This window comes from Alosa pseudoharengus, unplaced genomic scaffold (genome assembly GCF_046254945.1).
Source record: "Alosa pseudoharengus isolate Yale_2024_CS ecotype anadromous, Long Island Sound unplaced genomic scaffold, YU_APseudo_1.1 YU_APseudo_1.1_scf_1, whole genome shotgun sequence".
In the NCBI taxonomy this organism is placed as follows: domain Eukaryota; kingdom Metazoa; phylum Chordata; class Actinopteri; order Clupeiformes; family Clupeidae; genus Alosa; species Alosa pseudoharengus.
In genome coordinates, this window is record NW_027468564.1 from 11,805,005 (window position 1) to 11,823,652 (window position 18,648).

An 18,648-nucleotide genomic window follows, 5' to 3' on the forward strand; every position below is an offset into this window, starting at 1 on the left:
CTACCTGGGACGTTGCACTTACTACTGCACTTTACTACAGAAATGCAATATTATGGACAGAGAAATGTAATTGTACTGGCTACACGAAGACCCTAAAATAATATGAAACTGGCCTGCAGCTGTACGTAATACTGTTAACCAATGCAAGGAATTTTAACATCTTTTATTGAAACACTCACACATATCACTGACATGTTCCTCCAAAGCACCTTCTGTCTTGGTTCAAGTCGCAAACAAGGTCTTTTTGATAGGGTGCAGTGGCGAACTTGTTCTAAACTTAATGGCTTCGCCACCATAGCTTAATATATTGTCACTAAACTAACACGCGGAGCAGGCGGAACAAATATTTCTGGCAGGCGGACCGGAAGACTAGAGCAAAAGAGAGAACTTGTGTACCGAAGATGTACTTTCATTGGCTAACCGCCTAGCGTTAACCTCTCGACGCACCGCCGCGCCGCCTTCCCGAGATGCATAGTGGACGCGTTAACTACGCATTGCGCTCTCCATAGGAAATCAATGGGCTATGTGCTGCGCGGTGGCCTTTGCCGCGAATGCGTACCCAATGCGTCATGTTAAACGCCTGTGTGGGTTGCATTGTCCCTCTCGCACGATACAGGTGTTGAAAACAGCAACTCCTCTAAGCTGGCATTAGATGGGCATGTCACATATTATTGACTTTTTTGGTTAGGCTTACCAAGCGCACATTTATATTTGAATTAAGATTATGGATCATTTAAAATAAAAGCAAATTGCCCGCACTGTTACTGAAAGCGTCCGATATGTCGCTCTTAGAAAGGCCAAATCCGAATGCGTCCTGTGAAACGCATATGTGGGTTTTATTGAAGAAAGCCATGAGCGTCTCTCTCGCACGGTAAAGGTGTTGGAAACGGCCAATATACTCCTCTATGCGGGCAATAGATGGCACGGGCATGTCACCTGTTATTGTGTTTTTTTTTGTTAGACCTACCAAGCACACGTCCATGTTTAAATTAAGGTTAGGCTACTGGATCATTTAAAACAAAACCAAATTGTCCGCACTGTTGCTGAAAGCGTTGGATATGTCGCTCTTGTATTGCAATTTGGCCAAATCCAAATGCGTCCTGTGAAACGCCCGTGGGTTGCATTGAAGAAAGCCATGAGCGTCTCTCTCGCACGATGAGGGTTTTGAAAATGACCAATCAAATCCTCTATGCAGGCAATAGATGGCATGGGCATGTCACATATTATTGTGTTTTTTGGCCAAGCCTAACAAGCACACATTCATGTTTAAATTAAGGTTACTGGATCATTTGAAACAAAAGCAAATTGTCCACGCTTTTACTGAAAGCGTAAGATATGTCGCCCTTGGATTGAAGGCCAAATCCGAAAGCGTCCTGTGAAACGTGGGTTGGATTGGAGAAAGCCATCTCTCTCTCGCACGGTAAAGGTATTGAAAACGGCCAAATCCGAAAGCGTCCTGTGAAACGTGGGTTGGATTGGAGAAAGCCATCTCTCTCTCGCACGGTAAAGGTATTGAAAACGGCCAATATACTCCTCTATGCGGGCAATAGATGGCACGGGCATTTCACCTGTTATTGTGGGTTTTTTTGTTAGACCTACCAAGCACACGTCCTGGTTTAAATTAAGGTTAGGCTACTGGATAATTTAAAACAAAACCAAATTGTCCGCACTGTTGCTGAAAGCGTCGGATATGTCGCCCTTGTATTGCAATTTGGCCAAATCCGAATGCGTCCTGTGAAACGCCCGTGGGTTGCATCGGAGAAAGCCATGAGCGTCTCTCTCGCACAATAAAGGTGTTAAAACGGCCAATAAACTCCTATATCAAAAACGATTAATGACCTCCTGTTTTAGCCAATCATCATGGAGGAAACATAACTCGTTGCTCAAACCCTACGTCTGTGCAGTCGTTCAACATTGTGGTGAATTAATGACGAGTGAAGCCCAGAGCGTTTAATAACATCGCGGGTGGTTTTACGCTGAAGTTGGTTGAAAGCCATGAGCGTGCACCTACACGCGAAAGGGTGCTATATGCGTGGATAGAAAACGCCGAAGGACGTGACAAAACGGCCTTATATGACGCCCTGAGATGAGAACGGGTTGGAGAAGGAGGATAAGAGTGTCTGGTAGTTTTTTGATGTCATCAGTTAGTTTAGATTTGTGCCATTTTCTCTCTGCAGCTCTCAGTTTGGTGCACAGAACTTTGGGCACACAATAGATGCACAAATTATAGAAATATTATTAATTGTATGTACTTTGATTTGCAGCCTATATCCTGACACAAGTGCTGTCCCGTTACAAGAGGATTCTCAAGATGTACAAGAAATACGGGGTGATGTCTACTGCTTTCAGAAAGGTAGGGGTGGACAGGAACACTATTGCTGCCAATGCCCAATTACAGTTGCTGCTGCTAGGGTGCATCTACATCCAGCATCCAGCTCTCCAACAAGTAGTAAAAACCAACAAACAAAAAAAAAACAATGGCAAATTGTTACCTCTGAAATGAAGTCTGAAAAGGCTATTTGCAATGTCCATTGTCCATTTAATTTTGTGTTAAATGTTCCACTAGATTTGTACATTTTATCTTGATGTTTACATTTACATTTGTCAAGTTATTTGCCTGAAGCGTGGCAGTAAGGGTACAATTGGTAATTTTGTGGCAGAGTGCAGTGCCGTAATATGTGGAGATCAAGCTCTCGCAGAGGTAATAAACCAGTGCACAGACTGCGGAAAGGTCTTTAGTCAAATACGTGGAGATCAAGCTCTCGCAGAGGTAATAAACCAGTGCACAGACTGCGGAAAGGTCTTTAGTCAAATACGTGGAGATCAAGCTCTCGCAGAGGTAATAAACCAGTGCACAGACTGCGGAAAGGTCTTTAGTCAAATACGTGGAGATCAAGCTCTCGCAGAGGTAATAAACCAGTGCACAGACTGCGGAAAGGTTTTTAGTCAAATACGTGGAGATCAAGCTCTCGCAGAGGTAATAAACCAGTGCACAGACTGCGGAAAGGTCTTTAGTCAAATACGTGGAGATCAAGCTCTCGCAGAGGTAATAAACCAGTGCACAGACTGCGGAAAGGTCTTTAGTCAAATACGTGGAGATCAAGCTCTCGCTGAGGTAATAAACCAGTGCACAGACTGCGGAAAGGTCTTTAGTCAAATATCCAATCTCAAGGCACACCAGAGGATCCACACTGGAGAAAAGCCATATCAGTGTGCTACATGTGGGAAAAGTTTCAGGACTAAGACAGAGGTTACAACCCATCAACGCACACATACAGGAGAAAAGCCATATCAGTGCACTGCATGTGGGAAGAGTTTCAGTCGTAGCTCACATCTTAAAAACCATCAGAAATTGGATACTGGAGTCCAACATTAGAAATGTTAAATTGACAGTGTGTATTTTTATGAAATCAGAACTCATGTACAGACATGTATATTTAGCTCATGCACTATGAAGAATGTTTTAATCTGTCAGTTGTGTTTATAAAGAACAGTAATATTCATACTAGTGGTACATCATCCTGGACCAGAATGATGCAGTTTGTTTTTGCTGTATCTCCTGATGAGGTCTTTATTAAAGTACTACACATTCATCTGTGAACAACTCTATAGGGCATTAATGTGTTCGCCACCAAGGACAGTCCATGGTCAACGGAATCACAGTGAGAATGAATGGCATTACATTAATAGTATTAAAGTTTGATAATGTTCAAACGAAGCAACCAAATGGCTTTTATTAAAATGTATGATATTATTCAGATGAACATTTAAAAAACAAGCAATACTAATGAACAAAATTCATGATTGAATGGAGTAATTGTATGCAATTGTGATGCTAATACTATAACTATTCATATGATACCTGCTGATTACCCAGCCATTGGTCCTGAAGTACAGGTGATAATATTGTATAATGAGAGATAGACAGGTACACTGGATACTATTCATATGATACTTGCTGATTACCCAGCCATTGTTCCTGATGTACAGGTGATAATACTATAACTATTCATATGATACCTGCTGATTACCCAGCCATTGTTCCTGAAGTACAGGTGATAATATTGTATAATGAGAGATAGACAGGTACACTGGATACTATTCATATGATACTTGCTGATTACCCAGCCATTGTTCCTGATGTACAGGTGATAATACTATAACTATTCATATGATAACTGCTGATTACCCAGCCATTGGTCCTGAAGTACAGGTGATAATATTATAACTATTCATAACTGACAGTGTGGTCGAAAGCGATTCATTTAAGGATTTGTAGATTAGGGAGCGCCAGATTGTATGCTAAGAAGCTAGATAGATAGATACTCTATTGATCCCCAAGGGGAAATTCAAGACACAGAGTTACCTCAACAGGCTGCCACTCTTGTCGGCGCCGGAACCGGAAGGAAGCTGACATTGCAGGTGGACCCACACATGATTTCTTTACCACCCTTCTAAATGAGCCCTTTTGTGGTGTCACACAGAGAAAGATACATTTTTAAACATTTTTTACACAACGGTTATTTCAACATGTCTGTGTGTTAAGCGGTTAGAGAGGCATTCATTATTTTTGAAAAGGTAAAAAGAAAAGGTTATAATAATAATAATAAGAAGAAGAAGCAGCCAGGAGATTTCAAGATAGTGGATTCCATCCACTATAATATATGCCATGTTTGACTAGCTCAATGAGTTGGTAAATGAGTTGGGGAATGCAAGAAAAAGCATCCTTTATTGCCCTTTTTTGACTAGCTCAATGAGTTTGTAAATGAGTTGGGGAATGCAAGAAAAAGCATCCTTTATTGCCCTTTTTTGACTAGCTCAATGAGTTGGTAAATGAGTTGGGGAATGCAAGAAAAAGCATCCTTTATTGCCCTTTTTTGACTAGCTCAATGAGTTGGTAAATGAGTTGGGGAATGCAAGAAAAAGCATCCTTTATTGCCCTTTATTGCCCTTTTTTGTAGCTAACATGCTACGTCTTCGGACACGTTATAAATTGCCAGAATCATGTATATTAAAGCCAAATAATATCACATACATAGGCCTATTCTAACATAGGATCAATTAGCCTACATTTTAATATTTTTTTTTATTTTCTGAATTTGGGAGTTCTCGTTATGGAGGCTGTTTCCTATTCATTCCTATGGGAAAAGGTTCTCACACTTTCAACATAAAGTTGGTATATTTAAGCTTCAAATTTCATTACAGCATTTATATCACAGCTCCCCTACGATCTAACAAATCGTATACTGTCTTTTGAGTTTGCGCCATCATCTTGGATAAAGTTCTCTTTCATGCAAGAACGTAACATTGCGTTGACAACACCACAAATGAACCAGAATGCATTGCAACACCACATTTATTTTCCGTAAATATAATATATGTTATACATTTTCATACTTGTGTAGTTTGTAATAGTTTAATTTTAATCTCCTATCATGACAATGTGACGATAATCATGAGGAAAATGTACAAACCATCGCTTTAAGTCTCTTTAAGTGGCTATAAATAATATACACAATCTGATTCTGATTAACTGTGTCCGTAGGCTCCACAGATTGTGCCTGTATATTGACATGGTAAAAATGCTTCTTGCAGGATTATGTTGACTGATCTGACTTGTATATGCATTGACTTGACTTTTGACACTGGTGTTGATTAGAAGTATATGAAGTCTGAGTGAATGAAAATTATAAATGCTATGATCTATACAGCAGTGGTTCATGGATTGCCAGATATCTCATTATATATATATATATTATTACATGTATTAACATGGATTGGCTTTAAAAATATATGGGACATTGGGAATGACCTTTACAACTGGTGCTGGCAAAGCATTGAACTGGGATTCATTCGAGGATTCCAACAGTAGCTCATTTTTGAAAATCGGACATATGGGTCAAACAGTTACATGCACACACCTTCACAGACACAGACAGCCCAGCCCAGCTCCTATTAGGCCTTTTTTTACAAATGAAGGGACATGAAGCAAGATAGTAGTGAGTAGTGATTTTTCTTGAAAAATCAACTTTAAATACAATAGAACAATATTTACAGTTATTTTTATAACTGAATTTATGACCATTCCAGGAAACATTCCAGACACAGATGACCTCATAAGAGAGAGTCCAGCAAAGGTAGTCAATTAAAACACATGGGATAAGGGATCATACAGTAGGTTTTTTTACACTGATGAGGCCAAAAACATGACTTCATTCCAGTATGTCATGCTAGAGTATGCCTGACATAAAAATATCCTGATACATTTTTTCTTTACTGGCAACCACTGACAACTGAATTTATGAACATTCCAGACACAGTGATGACCTCATAAGAGGGAGTCCAGCAAAGTTGAGCATAGGGGAGAATAGGTTTAAACTGCATTTTATTTTACACTGATAAGGCCAAAAATGTCCTCTATGACATACCAGTGGTTCATAAGCATGAGCCTGACTGGCAGGGACAAAGTAAAGATGAATAGGCTACACAATTTAGGTAAATCATGGCCATTCAAATCATCAGTGAGAAATTGATTAGGGGTGTGAGTAGGATCGGATCACTATTAGTATGTATCATGGCTTCAAAATGGCAGTTGTGTCATTTGCCATCACATAGGCTTTCATATACAAATATAGCTGCAAGCAGCAATGAGGGGGCCAAACAGATAGGCCGGAGTAACCATGGCAACGAAATGCTGTTAGCTCAATGCTGCAATCAGACGTATGGCCATAAGCTGTCAAAGCAAGTTTCACGTCTAGCACGTCAAAAGTTACAAGGCAAAATGCATTCTTGCTAATTGCAGTGACCCTAGAGGTCAAAGGTCACAACATTTCTTCGGCATTCACCTGATGGGGTCATGAGTCCATGTACCAAGTTTGGTTTTGATACATGCAACGATTGCTGAGATATGAGCTCACTTCCTGTTTGGCGGCTTCGCCACAAATTTCGATTGGATGTGACAGGCGAACGCTTCTATCAATTGTTACAGAAATAAATTAAGTGACAAGGCATGGTCTGAAGATGGTCTGTGCCAATTTTGGTGAAGATCAAATGAAATTTGTGACCTGTGCGAAATTGTTGGTGTTTTTGATCAAATCAAATATGGCGGCCGAATAAATTATATTGATGTGACAAGTTGCCCTCAGTTGACCTAAGGACCTTTCACAGTTTTACCAGACACCACTAGTACATTGTAATTCTAGGCACAACAGCAGCTACAGTCCAAAAGGCATGTTACTGATTTACAGCGCCCCCCTAGAGGTCAAAGGTCACCTCATGATGGGGTCATGAGTCCATATACCAAGTTTGGATTTGATGACTGCAAGGGTTGCTGAGATATGAGCTCACTTCCTGTTTGGCGGCTTCGCCGCAAATTTTAATTGGCTGTTACGGGCGAACGGTAATACTTCCGAAGACGAAAAGTGATGCTTTTGTGAGGCTTGGTCTGAAGATGATCTGTGTAAAATTTGGTGGGAATCAGAGAAAGTATGTGACCCCTGATACATTTTAAGTGTTTTTGATGAAATCCAAAATGGCGGAAAATCCATCATGGCGGAAAATGACGTCATATGGTGCGTTGAACTCGGCTTGGTCCAAGGATTCCAACGATACCTGACTTTTGAAAATCGGACCTACGGGTCAAAAGTTATGTGAGTGAACACACTTCCAACTTTGGCCTGTTGGTGGCGCTAGAGGGTTCGAGTTGCCGACATGAAACTTGGTGACATGAATCATGGGACCATCCCCAATTAGGGTGCCAAATTTCCCAACTTTTTACCAGACGGTTCTATGGGCTGCCATTGACTTCCATTGCATATAATAATAATAATAATAGGAAAACGTAGAAACACAAGAAACTCGTAGCTTCGCTGCTTGGCCCCCAACAAGTTAAGTAGAATCAGTAAGCAAATTAATAGTCTGTCTATAGCTAACATTAGTTGATAAGCAGATGTATATATAAAGAGCAAATGTGTGGTAGCACATATACACTGATGGTTTTATAGTCAGGTCTCTAAAGAAAAGCATATATGCCCATGGTTGGCTGAACACAGACAAATTAGTTGCTTACTGATTCTACTTAGTTTAGGCTATATAATGGCCTATATGTGATGGCAAGTGACACAACTGGCATTTTCAAGCATGTGTTTTAATTGACTATGTTTGCTGGACTCCCTCTTATGAGGTCATCTGTGTCTGGAATGTTTCCTGGAATGGTCATAAATTCAGTTATAAAAATAACTGTAAATATTGTTCTATTGTATTTAAAGTTGATTTTTCAAGAAAAATCACTACTCACTACTATCTTGCTTCATGTCCTTTCATTTGTAAAAAAAATGTTTTAACCTGACATACACACTTTAAGCAATTAGAGCTGTGATGTCATAATAAAATCCTGAGCATTCCGCCATTCATTTCAAAGGGGGGAAAAAACACAGAGAAACGGGAATAACGCAAAAACAACAATGAAAAGGGGCAGCCACACAAAAAATGGAAGCAACCTACACCGGTTCGGGCATGACTTTTTAGAGTTGGAACTGCGGTGATAGCTCAAACGCTCTAGGAGCAGTAGTCAGTAGAAAAAGTGGGTGAATGCAATGTAGGCTTGCTGGATCAAACCCACTAATTAAATGTATTATTCATAGACAGCCAAAACTTTGTATGGTGGAAGACGTTTTCTCAGTATGACTGAAACAAAATCAAGGGTGAACAGGGAACAGGGCGTAGTTTTGGGACATATATATTAGTTAGACTAACTTTTTATATATAAAAAAAAACATTATGAGATACCTTGCAATTGAGATAATCATGCAGTGTTGTACGTATTCAAGAAATGTATTTAGAATGATAAAATAACATTTCCAAACTCATTATTATCAAAGCAAATTCCATGATGAAGGCGGCAAGAGTTTTAGCATTTGACCTGAGATGTGTATTATAGATTTATCCGGCATATCTGACTTTATGAGGTATTTATCTTTTGATTTGACATTGAATGTTAAACAACAAAAAAACTCAGTCATGTTTTCCAATCATTTATGATGAATTCTAGATCAGAAAATAGAAAATCAGATGATGAACATCTCTAGCAAACTATGTAAACTCTAAGCTCTGATTCATTATTAAACCCTTTTAGTCAATTCATTATTTCTAATGTTTCACTTTCTGATGGGTATCAAGAGTTGTGCTATGAGTAAAACTCTTTCCACATGTGGTGCACTGATATGGCTTTTCTCCGGTGTGGATCCTCTGGTGTGTCTGGAGACGAAATTTTCGACCAAAGGCCTTCCCACATGTAGTGCACTGATACGGCTTTTCTCCTGTATGTGTGCGCTGATGATTGGCCACTTCTGTCTTAGTCCTGAAACTCTTCCCACATGTAGTACAATGGCATGGCTTTTCTCCAGTGTGGATCCTCTGGTGTGTCTCAAGATGAGATTTTCGACCAAAGGCCTTTCCACAGTAAGTGCACTGATATGGCTTTTCTCCTGTATGTGTGCTCTGATGTTTGGTAAAATCTGAATTAGTCCTGAAACTCTTTCCACATGTGATGCACTGATATGGCTTTTCTCCTGTGTGGATCCTCTGGTGTGTCTGGAGACGAAATTTTCGACCAAAGGCCTTCCCACATGTAGTGCACTGATACGGCTTTTCTCTTGTATGTGTGCGCTGATGGATGGTGATCTTTGATTTAGTGGTGAAACTCTTTCCACATGTGGTGCACTGATATGGCTTTTCTCCAGTATGGATCATCTGGTGTCTCTTGAGAGCAGTTATGTCACTGAAGGCCCTTCCACAGTCAGTGCACTGGTATGGTTTTTCCCCAGTATGGATCCTCTGGTGTGTCTTGAGATGAGATTTTTGATTGAAGGCCTTTCCACAGTCAGTGCACTGGTACGGCTTTTCTCTTGTATGTGTGCGCTGATGGATGGTGATCTTTGATTTAGTGGTGAAACTCTTTCCACATGTGGTGCACTGATATGGTTTTTCCCCAGTATGGATCATCTGATGTCTCTTGAGATGAGTTATGTCACTGAAGGCCTTTCCACAGTCAGTGCACTGGTATGTTTTTCCCCCAGCATGGATCCTCTGGTGTTTCTTGAGATGAGATTTTCGATTAAAGGCCTTTCCACAGTCAGTGCACTGGTACGGCTTTTCCCCAGTATGTCTCATCTCATCTGAGTTGATTTCTTGTTCATTTGCAAGAAAAGGACAAGTAAACATTTTGAAACCCTCATAATTAACATAAAGGTAATACATGTTTGTTTTACTTCAAACATTCCACAAGTCAAGTCAACTGTATTTATATAGTGCATTTCATACAGGAGATAGAACACTTATTAGTAACTTACCAGTAGAAGAGTCTTTCTGGCCATGCTCTCTTAAATCAGATACCTCCTGTTTACTTTCCATCTGTGGAGACTTTTCTTCTTTGCAGTTAAACATTGCTGATGTGTGTGTTTCAGTCTTGAAGTCATGATCCAGTCCAGGGTTTTCTTTTTCTTTCTGAACTGCAAACAGATACTCTTGAAGGAAATCATCAAACTCTTCTTGCTTTATCTCCTTTGCTGGCATTGGCTGCAGTGTTGGATCATTACATCCTGACATTGTAGACTCCAGTTCTGTGTTGTGACACAAATTCAGTCAAACATTACATCTGAATTGCATTTGTAATTTACAATTACAATTGAACAATTAAACAAACAAGTGCAGACAAATAAATACAATATAGTTGTTTTGTCAGTTGAAGAAAGATATTGTGTAGGTTCTCAGAGCATCCCAGTGCCTACCTTTGAACAGGTGAGTTCAGACCTCTGACTCCACTAGGTGGTGTTTATATAATGCCTCTTCTCTCTGACTCACTAGATTAGTCTAACCAATCAGTGACATGAGCCTTTATGATGCAAATGTATGGTGTCAAATGGGTGTGGCCATGGCCCATGGATGCAGACACTCCGCAAAGGAGGGTAGGTGGGGTAATTAATACTCCACAAAGGAGGGTAGGTGGGGGTGATGAACACTCCACAAAGGAGGGTAGGTGGGGTAATTAATACTTCACATAGGAGGGTAGGTGGGGGTGATGAACACTCCACAAAGGAGGGTAGGTGGGGTAATTAATACTCCACAAAGGAGGGTAGGTGGGGGTGATGAACACTCCACAAAGGAAGGTAGGTGGAGGCAGAGACTTTCTAATGAGGAGACACAGCACTCAAAAAATACTCCATAGAAATGCATGGGGCTAGTTTGTCACGCCAATATGGCCGTTGTCTACACATATCCCACCCCTTCCTCGGCAAAACGTCGACATGTGAATACATTGAGCCAATCATATGGTGTGTTGTGAAGACATCGTGCCAGTCATGTGTTGTGATCTCGCCGCTGGAGCAAGATTGGTGTCGTGAAGCCTTGCACACGCGCAGTTCGACCCAAAGACTGTGCCCGATGAGTGCCCATAAAACGTTGGTATATGGCCGCCGAGTGGAGGGACTTGCCTAAAAGGACTTTGGTGGAGGTGTTGAAGACTCCACAAAGGAGGGTAGGTGGTTGTGGGGGGGGGTGAAATGAAACGTGGGAGGGTATGGGGAGGGGTAACAACCAACGACAGATCATTACTTTTGTAAGAGTTAAGAGCATCCCAGTGCCCACCTGTAAACATATGAGGTCAGGAAACATATACCACACAATGATGTTGACATAAGGCCATCTGTAGATAACTGAATTAAAATGAAAGTGGGGAGGGGAAAAAATGGATGGAAGTGGGCTGGGGAAAAAAACGTACTTACTTACTTAGGCCTTTAGATTCCTGTAGGAGCGTAGGCAATAATCGCAATAATGACTTATTCTGAACAAAGTCAATAGTTGGAACATTAAAGGGGAACTTGGCAACTATTTCAACGTAATAAACCCGTTTAGAAATCATTTGGATGGTTAAATGACCTGTTCCGGTGAAAATGGTGACTTTTCCCGCTGCCCCTAGCGTCCCCAGGCGGAAAACCAACCTTGCAACATTGAGACTACCGTCCCGAAAAGATAAGTGAGAAACAAGAAACTAGTTTTAAATTGTGTTTCTTACCTTGTAACATCCACATTGTCTGCCAAACTTATGCTAACCGTTTTGCTAGCTTGTAAACAAATCCATGTGCTTTATCGTTACCTTTTTCCACAGTTTGAAATAGCATAATGCACAATTTCTCCAGCAGAGGGGGAAATCCTGACAAGTTTCCCTTTAATGTCCATGTAAACGTAGTGTCACGGTTAATGGGGAACATGCTCATGCACCACATTCAGCTTGGAAGACTTTGCTACACTACCGGAGAGTGTTCTTTTTCAAAACTGGGATTCGTTAAAAATATAGATCCAATGAGCCAACGCAGATTGAAACAACTGTCTCTGATGTCCATTGATATTCTGTGTGAAATGGATTTGACCAAACAATGAAGAAATAACTGGCATTAGGCTATTGCATTTGTTGTCAATTAACTGTGCTGGTGTAGCAAATAGTAGGCTATGTTTTTTGTTTTGTGTTGGTTGTTGCTGTAAGGAAGTTGTCAGCAAGGATGTCTTGTCTGTGGGTATTTTGCTGCCTGATGTGAGTAGGCCAGTTGTTGCTGTAAGGACATCTTATGTGTGAGTTGGTGGTTCAATTGCTGCTCTGTAAGGACGCTGCTGGTGTGAGTAGGCCTGTTTGGTGTTCAGCTGTTGATGTACCAACATTGCAGTGATGATGTATGAGTAGGCCTATCTGCTGGTTCAATTGTAGCCCTATGTCACCTTGGAGGAGGGCCCCAAAGAAAATGTAGCCTAGGGGCGCATGACCACCTTAATCCGCTCCTGTTGGGAAATATTGGTATTGAGATGATCAGTCAACTTGAACGCAAGAGTTTTAAACAAATATGTGCAGCATGTGCAGATTTAAAGCAACACCAAAGAACTTTCCCTCTGTCGCACGCACACTATTTGTTTATCCAGCACCGGCTTTGCAAATAACAATGTCCACAGACAAGGTAGAATATGTTGCATGATTTATGAAAGTACGATGTATTGCGACATCAAACGCAAGTCAAATTTGTAGTTTCTTATGTCTCATTCCAATGAACTACAGATCCGCTACCTGATCTGACAAACTTACATAGTGCGGTTATAGCCGATAGAGGGCTACGAAGCGAATGCAGAAGTGCCGTTCACCCTGTTACAAGTTGAGGAACCACTGAAACGATTTTGGAAACATTATTTCAAGGTACAAAAACTCTTTGGTGTTGCTTTAATAGTAATTTAGCTAGTCGTCTTCTATGCGTCCTTGCTTTCACGATTGTGAATGTTTTATTTGGATTGTGTTGGCCGAGTCGCACGTGTCCATTGAGAGGGAGAGGGAAGGAGAGCGAGAGAGAGCGGGTCAAGGAGAGGGGGTTTACTTCTATGCTGATTGGTAATGTTGAACACATAGTCTACAATGAAAACAAAGACAGGTATGCAATTATGATTTATTTATTTTTGGACAACGTAAGATACTGGTAAGTAAAGCGGGTGATGTGTGTTGCTTATGCGGCCGCATAAGCTGCAAAGGACTGTGTGAAATACTAGAAAGGGTGCGTCGTGGTTCTGCTTGTTCACAGGTTCGTGGATATGAGTGTCGCGATTTCCATTTCGACTTCCATATTGTTACAGCCCTATTAGTTAAATGGATGGTTGCTATGGCCAAAGGCCAGTCATTAGTTCCATCTCTCTCGTCATCAAGCGGGCATATCCCTGAATTCTAATGAACCGTGTCTTTGAAACATCGCTATTTTAGCTAAAAGCCACCTCCGTCATATGCTAAATGTTGCTATGTTCTGAACATCTGTATTTTACAGCATGGATGCAAGGTGACAGTTAATTTAAACTTCACAATGAGCTTGGGTTATTAATATACAAGTGTGATATGGCTAATAAAATGGACCTACTTCATAGGTGTTCAAATAACATATGTACACTCTAAATTACACAGTGGAAACATCTTTATTATCAATGGAAACATCTTTATTCACATTCACAGCTCTCAAAATGGTTCATATAGGAGACAGAAATCCGGGTTTTGAGGCAGGAATGATTATTTGCCATCACTCTGGCCTTGTGCTCATATTTTTTGACAGATTGAGGTCTGGACTCTAACTGCAGGCCATAAATAGCAAATGGAAGTACAAAACTGGTTATATCCAATAACTGTCCACATTGTAATCTGCAATATAATTGAAAAGTGATATCCAGAAGCCGTGTGTCTTTTATTCCTTATACATCATTGTTATTATCACCTGCATTCCACAGAAATCACTCCACCGCCTCCAAATAATCCAGAACTCTGCAGCCAGGATAGTAACAGGCACAAAGTCCACAAGCCACATAACACCTGTACTGTTGCAGCTACACTGGTTACCAGTTACCCAGAGAGTCCAGTTTAAGATCTTACTGTTGACATATAATGCCCCGCATAACCTTGCTCCCAATTATATCACCGACCTCTTGGAGAGCTACACCCCTTCCCGCTCGCTGCGATCCTCATCAGCTGGTCTGCTCAAGGTGCCCAAGATGAACCTCAGCACCATGGGAGAGAGAGCGTTCTCACACACAGCCCCAAAGCTATGGAACTCACTTCCAAACAACATCAGGCAGTGTGAATCCACTGCCCAGTTCAAAAAGGAACTGAAAACCTTTCTCTTTAGACTAGCCTATGGACTGTGATATGGCTAAATGGACTATATTTTTTTATATATATATCATTTTTCTCTTTTTTTGATATATATTTTATTTTTTTCCTTCTATTTGTTTTATCTGTGAAGCGACCTTGGGTGTCCTGAAAGGCGTTTTTAAATAAAATAAATAAAATGTATTAAATAATAATTATTATTATTACTTCAGGACCAAGGGCTGGGTTATCAGCAGGTATCATATGAATAGTTATAGTATTATCACCTGTACTGCAGGAACAAGGGCTGGGTAATCAGCAGTTATCATATGAATAGTATCCTCCAGTGTACCTGTCTGTCTATTATTCTACACCACTGGCACACCTGGCACATTAGCACCTGTACCTGGGTCAGCCATCAACATTCCAATTGTGCCCATCTCCACACCCATTCGTCTCAGTGGGATATAGATAGATAGATAGATAGATAGATAGATAGATAGATAAATACTTTATTGATCCCCAGGGGAAATTCAAGTGGATATCTCACCAACTCTTCACTCAACACATGACAAACCAAACATCACAGTAAAAAAGACATTATCGAACACAAGGCAGTCCTGTTTATAATTAGGAGCAATCCACTTTTGAAATAAACTGTACCACATTTCAACGTGGTCTCCAACTTAAGGGTTGAAAAGTTATTATGATATTTCATTACCTTCACAACCACAAGGCATGGTTGAGGAGTTTCATAGATCAGAATTGGTCAAAAAATACATTTCAGCAATGGAATTATGCAGAAGTGAGTAGCTGTGTTCAACTGTAATTTAATCAATTCTGTTTAGATTGTAGGCCTGCTCTGGGCTATCATACTATTTGTACCAACGCTAACAAATGCTACCTTTGAATTAGGGCACTCAATTTGTGTTAGCTTCCATATTTATATTTCAAATCTCCTCACATAGACTTTTCTTAACTGGGTTTGGTATGAAGATTTGATGATCTGATATGTGTGCCGCTCTAATTACATTTTGTATTGCTGCTTTAATCTGTTGCTTTGACTTTGTGAATTTGACAAAATTCCTTTCTTATCCTGTTATTATATTAATACTGTACATTACTGCTGCTAAATACAGGAAGTAGTTGAACCTGAACTTGAGATTTTGCTGAGGCACAACAGTTCGGTACTGGTGCACGAGCTCAAGTAAAAAAGCAAGAAAACAAATAAATACATTTCAGGTCTTTTCTAAAGATTTCAATGAATTTACTGAATTCCATGATTTCTCTAGGCCTGAAAAATAGGATTTTACAATTCCATCATTTTTCCAGTTTTCCATGACCATGGGGACTCTGCAGATGGCTATTGATCCAAACAAAGGGGAGGCCATTAAGTTTTGGTTTACTGTAAATGCATGGATGTGGGTGGGGCTGTCAGGTCACAACACCAACACATTTCATATAAAAGCACAGGCCAGCATTGGTCAGTTATCTCCTTGGTTCTCTTCTGAGCAACTCTCCATCATCAGAGATCATCAGACATCATTCTTCTAGACAGAAGACAGAGGCCTGCTCTCTCAGGATTTTTAGTCATGAAGTCATTCATCAAATTGCGCATGATGCTGATCCAGTCAAAAGGTTGGTGGCTGAACTTTTCAGTATTACACATTACTTCTAGTTTACTATGATATGTTATATTGTTAAGGTGATTGGAATAGAATGTCAAACTAGTATTCCCTTATTCGGTTATTGTAAGCATGTATGCTGTTTTATCCATTTCTGTGACTTTAGTTTCATAAAGATAGTTTAATTAAACACTTAAAATACTGTGTTTTTCTTATTGAAAGATTCGTTGAGGAGCTGGAACGCCGTCACTTTGTTGTGGTTTGAGCCTCCCCATCCTCATCAGGTGAACTTTAGCCAGGTGAACGGAGGAGGGCTGATGCAGCGGACACTAACTTGAGAGATGTAGTGAGAATGTCTACAGCATGTGCAGCGAGTGCCAGGAATGAGGACCCAAAGACATTCTTTCAGACACCACAAGCATTGATTTTAGAAAGCTAGATACCGCATTGGGCTCCAGAGCGTACGTCAATAGCGCCACCATATTGGTGGGAGCACCAATCGAGCGGAGGCCAATGGAGAACAGGTGTCTCTGATTGGAAATCACATGTAGAATATGGTGGCCACGTTGATCTGTGACCACAAGGACTTGTTCCCTAGCAGGACACGGTCATCCAGAGGTTGCCTGAACTACTTTGATCTTGTGTAGTGTGAAACACTGTTTTGTAATAAAATTGAGTTTTGCTAATATTGGTAACTTTGTGTCTTCTATTCCTTACACAACATTGTTATATCATTTCATTACAGATTGATTTGTTGCCCCTGCATGAACAGTAGGTTCAACGTGAGGACAGAAATTATCAACCTATAATACTGAGATGGTGTGTTTAATACTGTAGCCTACAATCTTCAGTTATATGAATAGTCACAATATTAGCACCTGTACTTCAGGAACAATGGCTGGATAATCAAATGTTATCATATGAATAGTTAAAGTATTATCACCTGTACTTCAGGAACAATGGCTGGATAATCAGCAGGTATCATATGAATAGTTATAGTATTAGCATATCATATCATATGAATAGTTATAGTATTAGCATATCATATCATATGAATAGTTATAGTATTATCATATCATATCATTTGAATAGTATCCTCCAGTGCACCTGTCTGTCTATTATTCTACACACCTGGCACATTAGCACCTGTACCTGGGTCAGCCATCAACATTCCAGAGTGTATGACATATCTGTAAGTATGTTGCTATAGAGACTATGTCAATATTTTGTGTGGGTCAGCCATCAACATTCCAGAGTGTATGACGTATCTGTAAGTATCTTACTATAGAGAATGCACATCCCTCTCCATTTTCAAAAAACTCCTGAAGACCCAGCTCTTTAGAGAACATCTCCTCTCATAGCAACACTTACAACAAGTCTTGCTGATCCTAGCACTCACCAGCCGTCTTAAACTGACACGTAACTGTTAAAAACAGCACTCACTGATGCACTTATTCTTACTGTACTCTAATGTTTTTTAAATTGTCCTAATATTGTTGAGAATTGCTCTAAAACTTAAACTGTTTACCATGTTGTTAGTCGCTTTGGCTAAAAATGCGTCAGCCAAATGTAATGTAATGTAATGTAATGTAATGTAAAACAATGTCAACTTGACATTCCAAAAACCGAATAACACATTATGACAAGTCATAACCATCAATAATGTGTCATTAATGTCTTAAAATAAGTCAAATTTTTCAGTAACACTTTATTTGGAGGGGTGTACATAAGGTGACATGTAACCGTTATAAGAATATCATGACACATAAACCCAGATAAAGATGTTTCCATTGATTATTTAAAAAGGGTATGAATAATTTTGGACATGCCATTTTTCATAAAAATGTTAAAAAAGATGAAAACGATACTTTTTTAATTCCAAGTATCTCCCACATTGTCTTACAACCTTTTGGCATGTGACAGTGTCATTTTCAGTCAGCACAAACATATTGATAAAGAGAAAATCAACATTACATCAATATTTGCCAGGGGTATGAACAATTTTGTTCTTAACTGTACATCTGTATTTTAAGGCTTGGATGCAATGTGACAGTTCATTTAAACCTCACAGCGAGTTTGGTGAATTAATATACAACTGTGATACAGCCAAAAAAATGGATCTACTTCATAGGTGTTTAAATAACATATGTTATTGCACGTCCTAAATTACGCAGGGCTAGGGAAATTCAACCATGCAGTTTGCAAAAACAAACTGCATCTTAATCAGATCATGGAGGGCAGCCACAGCTGATTGTATCACACAGGCAATTCATCCTTCTGGTCCAGGATGATGTGGTACTTGTTCTTCATCTTGCATTAGCTGAATAAAGTTGTCTGTACATGAGCTCTGATTTTATAAAAAATACA

The 18,648-nt window shown here is 39.9% G+C and overlaps 1 pseudogene; it reads right to left on the reverse strand.

Annotated features, from left to right (window-relative positions):
* LOC143137593 (uncharacterized) overlaps positions 1-18,648 on the reverse strand; it is a 288,160-nt pseudogene that overhangs the window by 223,675 nt on the left and 45,837 nt on the right.